We start from the raw sequence: 15,470 nt of genomic DNA, 5'->3' as shown, positions 1-15,470 counted from the left end.
GCATTAGTGCAGCAAGAGTTAACTGATATACCAGCCAAAATATCAAAAAATGTTTTCAGCAATGGCATTTTCCTAAGACAACACTTACTTTAAAGGAGATGGTTATTTGATCATTTAAAAAAATCAGTATCATTAAGCCATTATCACATCTCACATAGTTCTACAGAACCTCTAATACTTGGTGGATTATTTTATTATAGGATTTCTACTGAAGGAAGATTATTATCAGTTTCCTGTTTTACACATTAAAACAACATTATCAGAAACAAAGACAGTTTGAACTCTGAACCATGTAGGTAATCAGGGAGGCAAGAGAGAAAGAAGAAACAATTTCAAATAATCAAAAGGCTTATATATAATATCTTGGCCTATCTCAATTCAACAAATATTTGCTGTCAACTATGAGAAGTGGTGGAAAAATGTGATGAAAAGATCACAGGTTTTAGTCATAGGCTTGGAATCTAGCTCTTCCACTGATCAGCTAGGAGCCTATGGCAGAGCCTACAATTTTCCTCTAGCAGCCATTCCCCTTCTTCCCTTTAGTAAATAACTCCCCAAGTTTCCACATTTCTCTGCTTCTTTTGCAAGTAGGTGTGGCTATGTGACCAAGCTTTGACTAGCAGAATGTGAGTACAAATCACAGGTAGAACTTCTGGATTATGTTTTCATAAGAAAACTGCGTGCTCTTCACTTTCTCTTTCACTCTTCCCAAGGCAGGAACCAGATCCAAGCAAATGGGTGTGGACAACACTCTGGGGATGACAAGGCAGCATGAGAGAGGGAAGCTGGGTGGCTTCAGAGAGCATCAGTGTCTCCCACTCGGGGTCACCAGTCCTCTCAGGGCAGAGCCACTTGTCTCAACCACTGTATTTTGACATCTTTGTTACTACAGTGCAGCCTGAATTCTAACCAAAACTGTGACTCTGGACAACCTAAACTTGTTAAGTCTCAGTTTCCCCACATGTAAAATGGTGATAAAAACACCTTCCTAAGTGGCATTATTATGAGGATTAAATTAAGTATACAAAATACTGTCACTGTGTCAAACACAAAATAAGTTCATAATAAATAATAGGAACATTTCCAACTAACCCATCACATATGGTTCCCTTAACCCTCACTCACCAAATAACAATACACTTGGCTTCTACCAGAAGAAAGTCTCCAGTTGAGTTGCAGTAATTTTTACAAATGTTCTAAAGTTATTTAGATAAACTAGTTCATCATTCTCAGAACCAATGAGAAGAAAGTATATAGGTGGGCATTTACACTTCCATGTCAAAAATATCTCATTTGAAAATTAAGGTAGATCGCTTTCTGCCTGAGACAGTTTGGAGATGGTTCAATGTGAATTTATTTATTTATTTATTTATTTTTTATTTTTTTGAGACGGAGTCTAGCTCTGTCGCCCAGGCTGGAGTGCAGTGGTGCAATCTTGGCTCACTGCAAGCTCCGCCTCCCGGCTTCACACCATTCTCCTGCCTCAGCCTCCTGAGTAGCTGGGACTATAGGCGCCTGCCACCACGCCCAGCTAATTTTTTGTATTTTTAGTGGAGACAGGGTTTCACTGTGTTAGCCAGGATGGTCTCGATCTCCTGACCTCGTGATCTGCCGGCCTTGGCCTCCCAAAGTGCTGGGATTACAGGCGTGAGCCACCACGCCCAGCCCGGCTCAATGTGAATTTTAAGGGTATCCCTTAGAAGTGGAATGGCATGGTAGAAGAAAAAACAGTGGTTCTTGATTTTAATGTGGGTTTGCATCACCTGTGGGTACTGTTGACCTACACATTCTGATTCTGTAGGTTTTGAGTGGAGCCTGAGAGAGTCTGCATTTCTAACAGGCTCCCAAGAGACAAGGATGCTGTGGTTCACAGACCACATTTTTAGTAGCCAGGTTCTAGGCAATTAGCCTGATTGAAGAGTCTAAGATGGAGAAGCAAGAGATGGGAGATGTGGGGCCAGTTAGGAGGTGACTCCAATAATTCAGTGATGAGATGATAAGGGCCTAAACTATAGCTGTGCCAGAAAGAGTGGTAAAAAAGGAAATGGATAAGATAAACGTAAATCCTTTAGATCAAATAGCAGTAAAAATAAACTAAACATATAAAAAAACTCAGATCTTTGTTGTCTGTATGTAGCAACTAGACATGAAACCAAAAGGGTGTAAATAGCAATAAATAAAGTATCATGCTATATTTTTAAAAATATTACCATTTTTATTTTATGCATTGCAGAAACTGAGACCCAGAAAAAAAGAATGTAATATTTCAATGCGACACAAGAATGGCATCTGAGCCTAAGTCTTCCAACTCTGTGGTGCTAACTGCACCTCCTAATAGCCAGTCTATGAGCAAGCCCTGAACCCCAGCCAAAAGGATCTCACACCTGGAGGGACCTCCCTGCCGGAAATCAAAGAGTTTGGACAGGTCACTGATTAATGCACTGTCCTTCTGGAGCAGGATTTAAAAGGAGTCATCATAAGGATGATCTGTGTGCAGTTAGAAAAAAGGAAGTGATAAGTTATGTCAGATGAATTCCATTTCCTTTCTTCGGAAAAGAACTTCCAGATTGATAGATCAGAGGGCTACCACCAACAAAAAATATCTGATTTCAGCAAAAAATGTGACAAACTCTCTTGATAGCCTTCTGGATAAAGTGAAGATAAGTTGAGCTGGGTGCTAATACCATTAAGTGGACTTGTGAGTGACCAAAAGGTCAGTAGTAACCTGGTGAGGGGTAGCAACCTCTAGCAGAATGTACTGAATTATAGCTTGGTCTTACTGACTTGAATGATATTGCTGATGTATTCAGTGACACCCATACAACAAATATGAAATCCAGCAGGAATAGAACTGACAAAAATTGCTCCTCTAATAGAGCCTACATTCTAAAGAAAGATAAGAAGTACAAAATAAATAAAATATGTTATATTCGATGAGTATATGTGCAATGGATGAAAAGAACAGATAAAGAATATAGGAAGTGTATTGGATTGGAGGTGGGGGCATCAATTTTGAATAGAGTATCATGAGATCTCACTGAAGAGGGACATTTGGACTTGTGAATCATGTAACTAAACCCATTGATGAGATGTTGAATTGATGGGAAGGAACAGAAGACAAAAAATTTAGAGAAAGAGGTCATATATTAGATTAGATAAACATGATATCAAAACAAATCTCAATTTGGTTAGAATGTTGGAACAAATCCTACACATTGTTTGGGATGCAATTTTATTGAACTAAATGAAAGGCCTTGTCCTTGAGAACAGAGCACCAATGATTCATTATGGAACAGGCAAAATGAGATTCAGCATTCAGAAAATGGAATGTTGGTTAACTATAGTTCAATATTAGTCAGCTGTGAGATGTAATTCTCAAAAATCTAGCAAGTTCTCAGGTTATATCAATGGAGACATAGTATGTGGAACAAGGGAGGTGATAGTCCTGCTCTCCTCCTCACCCAGGAAACCATGCCTGATGCAATGTGTTTGGACTGGGGCCAAAATTCAAAAGAAAAAATGACAAACAAGAAGATGGTTGGAGGCCCAAAGCAATCCATGACCACAAACACTTCAATGCAAACATCATGGTAAGAGGACTGGAGTGAAAATGCATATTGCTTTTCTATGGGTTTTTTAACCTGAAGATTCTATAATATTATATACTAGTATATACTATGTGAAGATGCATATTGCTTTTACTATGAGTTTTCTAACCTGAAGATTCTGTTATATGCTAGTATTATACACCAGTATACACTATGTGAAGATGCATATTGCTTTTACTATGAGTTTTCTAACCTGAAGATTTTGTTATATGCTAGTATTATACACTAGTACATACTATGTGAAGATGCATATTGCTTTCACTATGAGTTTTCTAACCTGAAGATTCTGTAATATTATATGCTAGTATTATATACTAGTATATACTATGTGAAGATGCATATTGCTTTTACTATGAGTTTTCTAACCTGAAGATTCTGTAATATTATATACTAGTATTATATACTATTATATACTATATGAAGATGCATATTGCTTTTGAGTTTTCTAACCTGAAGATTCTGTAGTATTATATATTAGTGAGAGGAAGTGTAAATTAGCTTTCTAGCCCAGTATATTTCAGGAAAAAAAGCGACGCTTGCCATGTATCTTTGTGGATACATATAGATTCCTCCCTTTTTTTGATCTGAATTAATTAATGCCCCATGACCCTTCTGCCATTCAAACTATAAACTAACCTCTTCCAAAGTAGACAACCCCCCAGCAGATAATTTAGGCTGTGCTGATTCAGATGTTCATCCATCCCATAAATCTGGGGAGTTCTAACCATTGTCTGACTTAGGTGGTTTTCAAATATCATTCTGTCTTCTTCAGTACACGATGCCCTGCAGGGAGGCCTAGGTACTTAATAAAACAACAGGGCCCTAGTGAAAAATTCTGATCGCACTCAAACCTGTGTGCAATGTGTGAAAGTTCGCTTTGTAAGTCTGAGGGTTCAAAGAAGTATGTAACTGAGCAAGAATGAGTGTAGACATATGTGGCTCAGAAAGCCTGGGGCTCCTTGTGGTAGGTATGTGGTATGTGGGCAGCTAATCCCATCTCCCACAAATAGCCAAATTGTTTCTTCTTGAATATTTCCTTCATATCAGACCAGCTCGGCTTTAACTGCACTCTAACAAATACACTTTCTCCTCTCTTTACCTATCCTTGCAAGGAAAGTGGTCACCCATATTTTAAAATTATTCGGAGGGGTCAGGCCTGTAATCTCAGCACTTTGGGAGGTTGAGGCAGGAGGACTGCTGGAGGCCAGGAGTTTGAGACCAGCCTGGGAAACATCGTGAGACTCTGTTTTGATTAATTGATCCAACTATCCATCAATTCTTTGGAGGAACATTTAAGGTATATCCAATATGTACTCGATGCTGGATCCCCAATCCCACTACCATCTGGAAGCAATTTTCGTTATTTGTGCCATCCACCCACCCATCCATGCACTTTTTCAATCCACAAATATTTACTGGGCTCTTTTCTTTGTGCTTGGCACTGTTCTAGGTGCAGGGGATAGAGCAGGGAACAAGACAGAGAGGTCCGTGATCTCATGGAGCTGACATTCTGGTGGCGGAAGACAGACAATACAGGGAAGCCTTTGGGCTTTTTCCACTGTGACATTCTACTATGTGCTCCTCACTCTAGGGCATTCAATCCATCCATCAACAAACATTTATTGAGTACCACACTCTGGGCCAGGCAGATTCAATTTACACTCTGTAAATGTGCACTTATTAAAATAGTGCTACCTGTTTCTACCTCAGTTTATTTTTTAGAGGCAAGCTCTGAATTTTCAGTGGGACTCAGCAGATCTCGGGCATTTTCTGTAATCTCACTCTGTTCCCTTCTCTAGGGCCCAATATGGTGCTTTTCAGCTGAGGGCTCCTAGAATGATGGGCAGGCATCTTCCTCACTGTTCTTCACTTCATCCCTATGCTGGTGTGTGGAGGTTTCTCTCCAATGACAAGTAGAAACACAGAGGCCTATGTACTCTAAATAAAGTGTGCAAGGAAAATTGGTCATTGGGGCCCATGGGCTTCTCCTTGTAAACTCTCTCCTCCTTCTTTTATGTCCCTCTCCCCAAGTTTCTATTTTGCTCTCAGTAAATAAGCTGTCAGCTAATTCTCTCTACCCATAAAGTGAGGGCTGGTAAACCTTCCCGCATTAGCCCTCTCAGGTGTGTCTGCATTGTAATATAAGACTCTCAAAAAAGAGAAATGGTCTGTAATGATAGAAAGTGCAATAGGACTGGGGTGGGTAGGGGAGACTTCCAGGGTTCCTACAGTAATAATGCTGATGAGAACAACAACAACCAACGGACATTAATCTTCACAATAATCCTCAAAGGTAGGTAGCTTATAAGTACTGAAGCTGGGTTCCAACCCAGGCTACCTGGTTCTGTACTACCTGGTCTGTACTTTTAACCACCACGATGGCAGCTCCCAATCTGCCACATACAACTCAATCTACTTTTCTGGGATAATACATTAAATGAGGCAGGATACATAACAGCAAATAAGGGCTTTTTTTTTTTTTTTTTTTTTTTTTTTCCCTGCATGGATATTGCATGATTCAAGACAAAGAAGGGAGCTGGACAGGGTATCCGTGCGGGCTGCCTCAGCTGTTCGCGAGCTTCCACACTGGCAGTCTTCCTTCTGCCCTTCATCCCTGAAAGTCTAAATACAAATGTCACCTCTTCCAGAAGCTTCAGCCGATTTCTCCAGCCTAAAGTCATCTCTCTCTAATCTCTTCATACTTTATCTGTACTCTCTAATTATTAGTTTTCTTTACTGTTTTATGGTTAGTGGTTACCTCAATTTAACATAATCTATTTGACCATTCTTCTTGTTGTTGCTGCTTCTGGTCCCACAAACCTCTAGTGTGGTGCTATATACGTAAGAGAAGCTTCATTATGAAATACAAGAATGAATGAGTGAATAAATGCACAAATTGATGACCCACAGAAGCTCTACTGATTCATATCCATTTTTAGGACTTATCTGGTTCCCTCTTCCCAGAGTTAGGGGACTCAGAAAATGCCATAGAAAACAGCAGGCTTCCCAGTCAATCACTGCCAAGATTCTCAGCTTGGCCAGGCCCAAAGTCAAGTCTTTGGTTTCAGCTTGCTATAGCATCACATGTTTTTCCTGGCCTGATCCCACTTCCAAGAGGCTCAGAAAGTGGAAAAGGAGCCACAGAACAGAAAGTGCTGGGCATAGTAACCCCAGGCCTTCTCCAGGATGGCGACACCTTCTAGGGATAGTGTCTGGGTCCTCCTTTTTAAAGTATAGGTGTGGCCCTCATCTGAGGCAACGCAGCCCAGCCCTTCTTCATGGGTGGCTAGGAAGGCCAGTGTGGAGCAGGCAGCACAGAGATGTCAGGAACCTTGGGCACAGGCTACCCTGGAGGCTGCTTTTTTTTTTTTTTTTGAGATGGAGTCTTGCTCTTGTTGCTCAGGTTGGAGTGCAGTGGTGTGATCTTGGCTCACTGCAACCTCTGCCTCCCGGGTTCAGGTGATTCTCCTGCCTCAGCCTCCCGAGTAGCTGGGATTACAGGCACCTGCCACCACACCCAGCTAATTTTTTGTATTTTTAGTAGAGACCAGATTTCACCATGTTGGCCAGGCTGGTCTCGAACTCCTGACCTCAGGTGATCCACCCGCTTCAGCCTCCCAAAATGCTGGGATTATAGGTGTGAGCCACTGTGCCCGGCCTGGAGGCTGCTTTTATAGAGTTCTGGTCCTGGCAGTTTACATGAGTTCCTGCAATACAGCCCCAACCTTAGGAAAAAGTGAGTTTTGCCTTTGTGGCCCAGGAAAGCAGACACGAACAGGCAGCCATGAGGCTGAGGGTAAGCTGGCACTGATTCTTCTACTTTCTCTTCTCTAATTCCTGTGCCAGGAAGGCTTCCTGTACACCAGTCATGAATTCTTCCTGTCTTCTATTTCCTTCCTCTTCCCACCCCAACCCCAAATCTCACATTAGTTGGGGGATGAAAGGAAGAGTGAAATGACCTGGCAGAGGAAAATTATAAGCAGAAGAGTTTCTTCCTGTAAGGACAGGTGGTAGGAGTGGCTTTCTTTCTGTCCCTGCTATCTGCTATAAGATGTGGGGCCCAGAGACAATGTAATACATTCAGCAAAGAGAAGTACAGCAAGAAGCAATTGAAGTAGATAGCTCCCAAATATGACTTTGCATCCATCCACAATTTCCTGTCCTGCTAGTTTTTTAATCCTGTCTCAGTCTCCCTCATGATCAGCAAGATTATGTGGTCGTTGATAAATTCAGTGGGGATTTCCTTGTTGAATGTATCTGATGCTTTTCATCTTCATGCAAGGGTCCTGTCGAGAAATTAGGGAGGAAGCCCACTGACTGAAACGTCCTTCTACAGGGACCTTATTATCTCACTTCAACTGGAGTCCTAGGCTAATAAAACCCATTGGTAAGTTAAACAAACCTTTCCTCTAGCTATGCCAAGTGTCTGCGACAGAAATCCTTCATGCCAGGGTTTTCCTCCTTGTCCAAGACTTAGAAAAAAGTTGTTTTCTCAGCTGCTTTGAAGCTCAGGAAGAGAGCCAGGGAGGCAAACAAACCAGTTAGCCTTGCATCAGATAATTCAACAGGCTTTTGATAACCCCAAAGTCTTCTGTCCCTTCCCAGGTTGAGCTGAACTCTCCAAGCCAAAGGACAGAAGGGCCGGAAATGCTCCAGACAGGAAGATCTGTGACTGGAATGAGGCCATAGGATCAGGGGAGCTTGAAGCGTACCCAGTGATCCTCACAGGAATTCCCCATTGTGTTGCGAGAGCTGGAGGGAAAGGTGGCAGAGGTCCAACTCCCAGTCTGTATTTGGATCTTAGACTGATTAGAATCTGCTTCATCACTTGGAAAATCACTCTGCATGGAACACTGAAGCCTCAACACCAGCAGCTTTGCAGGATTATGCGGGGAGAGCAGAGAATGAGTTTAGCGGCATCTAAACTGCCTTCTCAAAATAGAAGAGCAAGATCTGTAGAAGTAATATAGTGCTGGAAAATGGCAGGATGGAAAAATGAACTGTATTTGAGCAGGCATGAATTTATTAATTTGTCTACATGTGGCCTACTTCCCAAGTTTTTCTACAGAAATTAGGGGACATAAAGTAAGCTGATCTGAATCCCTAAAAAATATAATATAAATAATAATATACAATATAATAATATGATATATAAATAATATAATTCTAGTCTCTGGGAAGAGTCTCTTAGGAATTTTGACTCTGAGGTTATAAGATCCTATTTCCTCATAGAATATCATTACGCTCTTGTATAACACCTCTCTGGTGATTGTTTTCAAAATGTTTACCTATAATATAACACATCAAGTTCTCAGAGTATAAGAAAGTATTGCCTAGAAAAGAGCTAGGGCTCCTTAAAGAAAATATTAATTTTTTCTGATCAGTAGGATGTTAACTTGGTAAATTATGGAATAGTAAATAGTTCAGGGTCAGAATGACATTTTGAGTTTACTGTTTTTTCCTCAACATTTTATTATGAAACTTTTCAAACTTACAACAAAAGTGAAATAATTTTATAGTGAATACCCATAAACATATCAACTGGTTCTACCATTAACATTTTATTACTTGAACCCAGGAATTTGAGGTTGTAATGAGCTATAATTAGCTCTCTAGCCTGGGGGACAGACCAAGGCCCTGTCACAAAAAACAGAAGCAAAAAGACCAAAATAATTTTATTATACTTGTTTTTTATCACATATCTACTTATCTGTCAACCCATCTTATTTTTTGTTCTGGTTGTTATTACATTTCAAAGTAAATTGCAAACATCAGTACACTTTTCTCTAACTACTTTAGCATGCATATAATTAACTACAAGCTTAATATTAACACAATTTAAAAACCATGTTGGTTTTTTTTTTCAGTGAACTTTACATGTGGTTTGAAAGTGTTAATAATTCCTAGGGCTGGGCGCGGTGGCTCAGGCCTGTAATCCCAGAACTTTGGGAGGCTGAGGTGGGCGTATCACGAGGTCAGGAGATTGAGACCATCCTGGGTAACATAGTGAAACCCTGTCTCTACTAAAAAAAAAAAAAAAAAAAAAAAAAAAAAATTAGCTGGGCGTGGTGGCACGTGCCTGTAATCCCAGCTACTCGGGAGGTTGAGGCAGGACAATCACTTGAACCCGGGAGGTGGAGGTTGCAGTGAGCTGAGATTGTGTCACTGCATTCCAGCCTGGCAACAAAGCTAGACTCCATCTCAAAAAAAAGAAAGTATTAGTAATTCTTCCTGAATTACACCACAATAAGAGAAAACTTATCAACTACAAATACATGGTAGTATGCAAATTTATACAGTCAAAAATATGGGCTACCAATTCTTTCTACATTAATATCAGCTTTATTTAGGTATAATATACATGCAATAAAATTATTTTTTAACATAAGCATTTAAACTGTATATTTCCCTATGACCACTGCTTTAACTACACCACATAAGCTTTGATATGTTGTATTTTTGTTTTCATTTTCATTCATTTCTAATTTCTCTTGTGATTTATTCTTTGAACTATTGCTTATTTAGGGGTGTGTCTGTGTGTGTTTTTAAATTTGCACACAACTGAGAATTTCCAAATTTTCCTTTTGTTACTGATTATTGATTTCACCCCAGGGCTGGGCGTGTTGACTCACACCTATAATACCAGCACTTTCGGAGGCCGAGGTGGGCAGATCACTTGAGGCCAGGAGTTCAAGACCAGCCTGACCAACATGGCAAAACCCTGTCTCTACTAAACATACAAAAATTAGTTGGGTGTGGTGGTGCATGCCTGTAATCCCAGCTACTCAGGTGGCTGAGGCACAAGAATCGCTTGAACCTGGGAGGCAGAGGTTGCAGTGAGCCAAGATCGTGCTACTGCACTCCAGCCTGGGTGACAGAGTGAGACTCTGTCTCAAAAAAAAAAAAAAAAAAAAAAAAAAAAATCATTCCATTGTGATTGGAGAAGTTTGTATGATTTCAATCTTTTAAATTTATTGAGGCTCAATTTGTAGTCTAATTTATACTTGAGAAGAACATGTATCTGCTATTGTTTAGAGAGTTCTATAGATGACTTTGAGGTCTAGTTGACGTAGAGTGTTGTTTGAGTCTTCTATTTCTTTGTTGAACTTCTGTCTAGTTGTCCTATCCATTATTGAAAGTGGGGTATTGAAGCCTCCAGCTATTATCATTGAATTTCTATTTCTCCCTTCAATTCTATTAGTTTTTGCTTCATGTATCTTGGGGCATAGCTGTTAGGTGCACATACATTTATAGTTACGTCTTCCTGATGGAGCAATCCTTTTATAATTATAAAATGTCTCTTTTTTTGTTTCCAGTAATGATTTTTGTCTTACAGTCTATTCTGTCTGCTAGTAGCATAGCCATTCCAGCTTTCTTTACTGTTTGCATGACATGTATTTTTCCATCTTTTTACTTTCAACCTATTTGTGTCTGACTCAAAGTGTGTCTCCTGTAGACAGCATATAGTTGGATCATGTTGTTTTTAAAAAAAATTATTCTGTCAATCTCTGCCTTTTGGTTGGAGCATTAATCAACTCACGTTTAATGTAATTACTGATAAAGTAGGATATATGCCTGCCATTTTGCTATTTGTTTTCTGTGTGTATTTCCTTTCTGTTCCTCTGTTTTGCCATTACTATCTTCTGTCATTACTGCATTCTTTGTGTTAGGTATTTTTCTAGTATACAATTTTAACTCTCTTGTTGTTTCTTCCACTATGCATTTTTGAGTTATTTTCTTAGAGGCTGCCCTGAGGATTGTCATTAATATTTTAACTTAAAACTAGTTCAGATTGATACCACCTTAATTTCAATTGTTTGCAAAAAATGTGCATCAATATAGCTCTATTCTCTTCCCCTTCCTTGTACTATTGTCATACAAATTACATCTTTATACATTATAAGCCCATCTACACAGTTTTATAATTCTTGCTTTTTGCAGTTATCTTTCAAATCAGATGGGAGAGGAAAAGAATTACAAATGAAAATACATTCTATTGTCTTTTGCATTTACCTACATATTTATCTTTACCAACACACTTTATTTTTTTATTTTTTTTTTAAGTTTTTTGAGACAGAGTCTCGCTCTGTCACCCAGGCTGGAGTGCAGTGGTGCAATCTTGGCTCACTGCAACCTCCGCCTCCTGGGTTCACACCATTCTCCTGCCTCAGCCTCCTGAGTAGCTGGGACTACAGGCGCCCGCCACCACGTCCAGCTAATTTTTTTTTGTATTTTTAGTAGAGACGGGGTTTCACCACGTTAGCCAGGATGGTCTTGAACTCCTGACCTCGTGATCCACCTGTCTTGGTGGATCCCAAAGTGCTGGGATTACAGGTGTGAGCCACCACACCCAGCTACACACTTTACTTGTTCATATTGATTCCAGTTACTCTCTAATGTCCTTTCATTTCAGCCTGAAGAATTCTTTTTAGTATTTTCTGTATGGCAGGTGTTTCTCTTAGATTTTATTTTCTCTGGAAATGTCTTAATTTCTCTTTCAGTTTTGAAGGATAATATTGCTGGATATAGAATTCTGGATTGACAATCTTTTTGTTTCAACAGTTTGAATATGTTATTCAATTACCTTCTGGCTTCTGTGGTTTCTGATGAGAAGTCAGTCAGTTAATTTTATTGAAGGTCCGTTATACATGAAGCCACTTCGTGGTCCACTAATGACATGACAGACTTCCTTAAATGCTGTGAATCCGTAAATCTTTCAGCCTGTGTGTGTGTATGTTGGGGTATGCATTCAATACTCCATCAAGCCATATAACTCTGTTTCATTCTTCACTTCCTTCTTGCACACAGCCTCAAGGTCAGCCGGAAGTGAGATCTTCAGGTTTTCTCAGCTCTTACAAAGCCCTGGATATGTATGTGGCCCTCTAGATTCCTGGTGTATGCAGGAGCTTTATAAAACCCACCGTAGCTATCTCATCCCCCCAGATTTTCCTTTTGTATTTTTTGGTCAGCCTCTTGTTGGCACTACCTGGTAATGGAGCCTTGGGCAGCCATGATGGTGAGCAATTACCACCGGCTATTTTTGACAAATGCTCTGTGGGTAGTGCTGTTCACACAGGCCAAGTTCTGAATCTAAGTCAAATAAAGACAAGCCCTGAGAATGGAGCTTTTTAGCATGCTGTTGGACAGGTCAAATAATAGCAATTCTCTGGGATGGGGTTTTTAAGGTGCTCCAAACCTGTTCTATCCTCTTCAGCGGCTGCTACCATGCTGGCTTTCAAAGATACCACAAATAAAGATTGTTGGTGTGCAAGGTTACTGTAGCACTGATGAAAGGAGAATGGAATTAGGGCAAGTTAAAATTCCACAAGTCTTGCTGTTCTTCCTGAGAGTCACTTGTTTTTTTCCTCAAATAAACACTCCTCAGACTGTTGTGAGCCTGTATTTAATTTCCAGAATTCTGAAGAAGTTTATTTTAAGTTTTTGTCAATGTTCTTGTTACTTTTATGGAGGTGTAGAGTTTGGGAGTGCCTTATTCCACTATGCTGAAAATTGAGTCTCCTAAGCCAAAATGTAAACACCCTGATTCAGTATCTATCTTGGTTATCTCCCCCTATTCAATTTTGACTCCCCCTTTTTCTGTTTTAAAAGTTTTCACAGCACTAGACAACTGATTTTTTAATCAACTTAATGCTTACACATAATTGAAAATAGCAAATGATTTCACTTTTATATTATCTTCTAGCTCTTTAATTGAATCTGTCACCTATTATATTATTAATTTCCAGGTGCTCTTCCTTGTCTTCTGACCACTTCTAATTCAGTGCTTCCTATTCTTGTTTTTATGTCATCTTTAACTCTCTGAGGAAATTAATTATACTTTAAGTTTTCTTTTGAATCTCACATTATCTCTATTTTCTTCTCTCCTTGCTATGAGAGGCATTTTCCAAAGTCTGGTGATCATTGGTTTTCAATCATATTTAAAACATAAAATATTTTTGTACTAAAAATACAGTTAAAAGCACCATGTATATACACAGCATTTGTAAACGGTGGGATCCACTGTAGAGTCAATAAATGGAGATACCTTCTCAGAGGTGGATTGATATTTACAAAAATCTCTTGTTTGGTTGCTACATTCTAGAAGCAGGGCAGAGAAAGGGGCTGTAGACTCACCATCTGGCAGGCATAATCCCCTGTTTTAACAAAATGCCCATTTTTGTCCTATGCTTTGTCTAGAGTCCCAAGTCTTTCTCCAAAGATAAATTTTGGCTTTTATCCTGGGTTGGAGACTTGTCACTTAGCTTTCCAGGGTGAAAAAGGGGGTTCAGCTACTTCATATATTTCATTTACAATTTTAAACCAATCTGCCGTTTTTGTCTTTTCTGTCTTCTATGATATCTGGTTCTTCTAAGTCCTGAAGAAATCTCTCAAGTGTTCTACTGCTACACTACTTTGAAGGCACAAAAGTGTCTCTGTTCTTTCTCGCCAATCTTGTATCACTTCATGTGTTCTATTATTTGCTAAAGCCTGTTGATATCTCAAAAAGATTCACCCTCTCTTTGTCTTTCTGGATTAACTTTATTAGTTTATCACACAGAAATAATTTCAAATGAATCATGAGAAAGAATATACATATGTGGTCAAACCTCCACATTAAAGTGCAGGCACTCTTTGTGAACTTTAGTTTTTCTATCTTCAATTAGGTAGTGATTTAGTAGCATTATCTTAATATCAGTTTGAGGGTTATACATGTACACGCATGTGTGCACACACACACATCCCACATGTAAATATGTACCAAATAGCTCCTCTTAAGGCTACTCAATACAATTTTTTAACCATTATCAAATCATGGTTATAGGGGGCTAAAAAAGGAGGCTTGGGGTCAAGTACAATCATCATTATTACAAAATGTAACACACCTTAGATTTGGTCAAACATGGCTTCAAATCTTGGCTATATGATTTTGGGTACTCTAACCTCTTCAAGACTTACTTTCCTCATCTCTAAAATGAACACAATAGCACTCATCTCATAGGCTTATTGTGAGGATTAAAGAGATGAAAGAAATTAGTGAAAAATGTGGTACATCACAGGAACCTGAGAAATAGTAGTTTCTTTCCACTATGATGAGAGAATCTTATGGGGATAAAAAACGCAGAAAAGTTAGTAACTTGCCCCATTTTAAAGGCTAAAGAGTTAGTTCAATGGTCTGCCTTTCCTTGCTGTCCATATGAAGAGTGCCTATGTGTGCAAGGCTAATGTACAACTTCACACACAGGCTACAGAACTGTACATATTTCTAACCATTTCTAAAATTGTTAATGTTACCGTTTGTTAATATTACCATTGGGTACGCTGAAGGAAGTGAGAGTTGACTTTATTGTCAGTGAGTTCATCGCCATCAAATACTACATTTAAATTTTATTTTTTATTGGTTTTTTTAAAAATCAAAAGTTAATGTAAGTATCACCAATTTCAATTTTCAAATAAGTGTGAACTGGTTTCATCATCATCTGAATTTGGAAACTTCAATCTAGCGCCAATTAAAGCAAACAAATACTGTCACAAGGAATTTCAAGCAACAGAAATCCATTCCCTTTCTCCACCCTAAGTCAGGAGTATTTACATAACCAAAAAAAACAAGATGCACAAGAGCTCTGTCCAGCTATTAATGCTAAGCTCTGGATATCCAGTTAGGCAAGCCTGATTTCCCAGCGCCATCCACAAGACCCATAAGAAACAGAGCTGGGTCCTCCTGTCCAGGCCCATTAGAAAATGCAGCAGAGGCAAGGCAGCTCTGGCCTTCAGGGGTCACAGAAGGAAGACTGTGGCTGTGTGATTATTATAGTAAAAAGATGCCAGGAACTCAGAGGGTGTGTCTTGAATTCTGAAGCACAC

The 15,470-nt window shown here is 39.3% G+C and overlaps 1 protein-coding gene across 24 annotated transcripts in view; it reads right to left on the bottom strand.

The window, feature by feature from the left end:
* RAD51B (RAD51 paralog B) overlaps positions 1-15,470 on the bottom strand; it is a 794,823-nt gene that overhangs the window by 144,667 nt on the left and 634,686 nt on the right. The window lies entirely within an intron of this gene.

This window comes from Pongo pygmaeus, chromosome 15, assembly GCF_028885625.2.
Source record: "Pongo pygmaeus isolate AG05252 chromosome 15, NHGRI_mPonPyg2-v2.0_pri, whole genome shotgun sequence".
NCBI classification, from domain to species: Eukaryota; Metazoa; Chordata; class Mammalia; order Primates; family Hominidae; genus Pongo; species Pongo pygmaeus.
The sequence above is the reverse complement of the archived record's forward strand: the minus strand, read 5'-3'. Positions and strand labels throughout refer to the sequence as shown.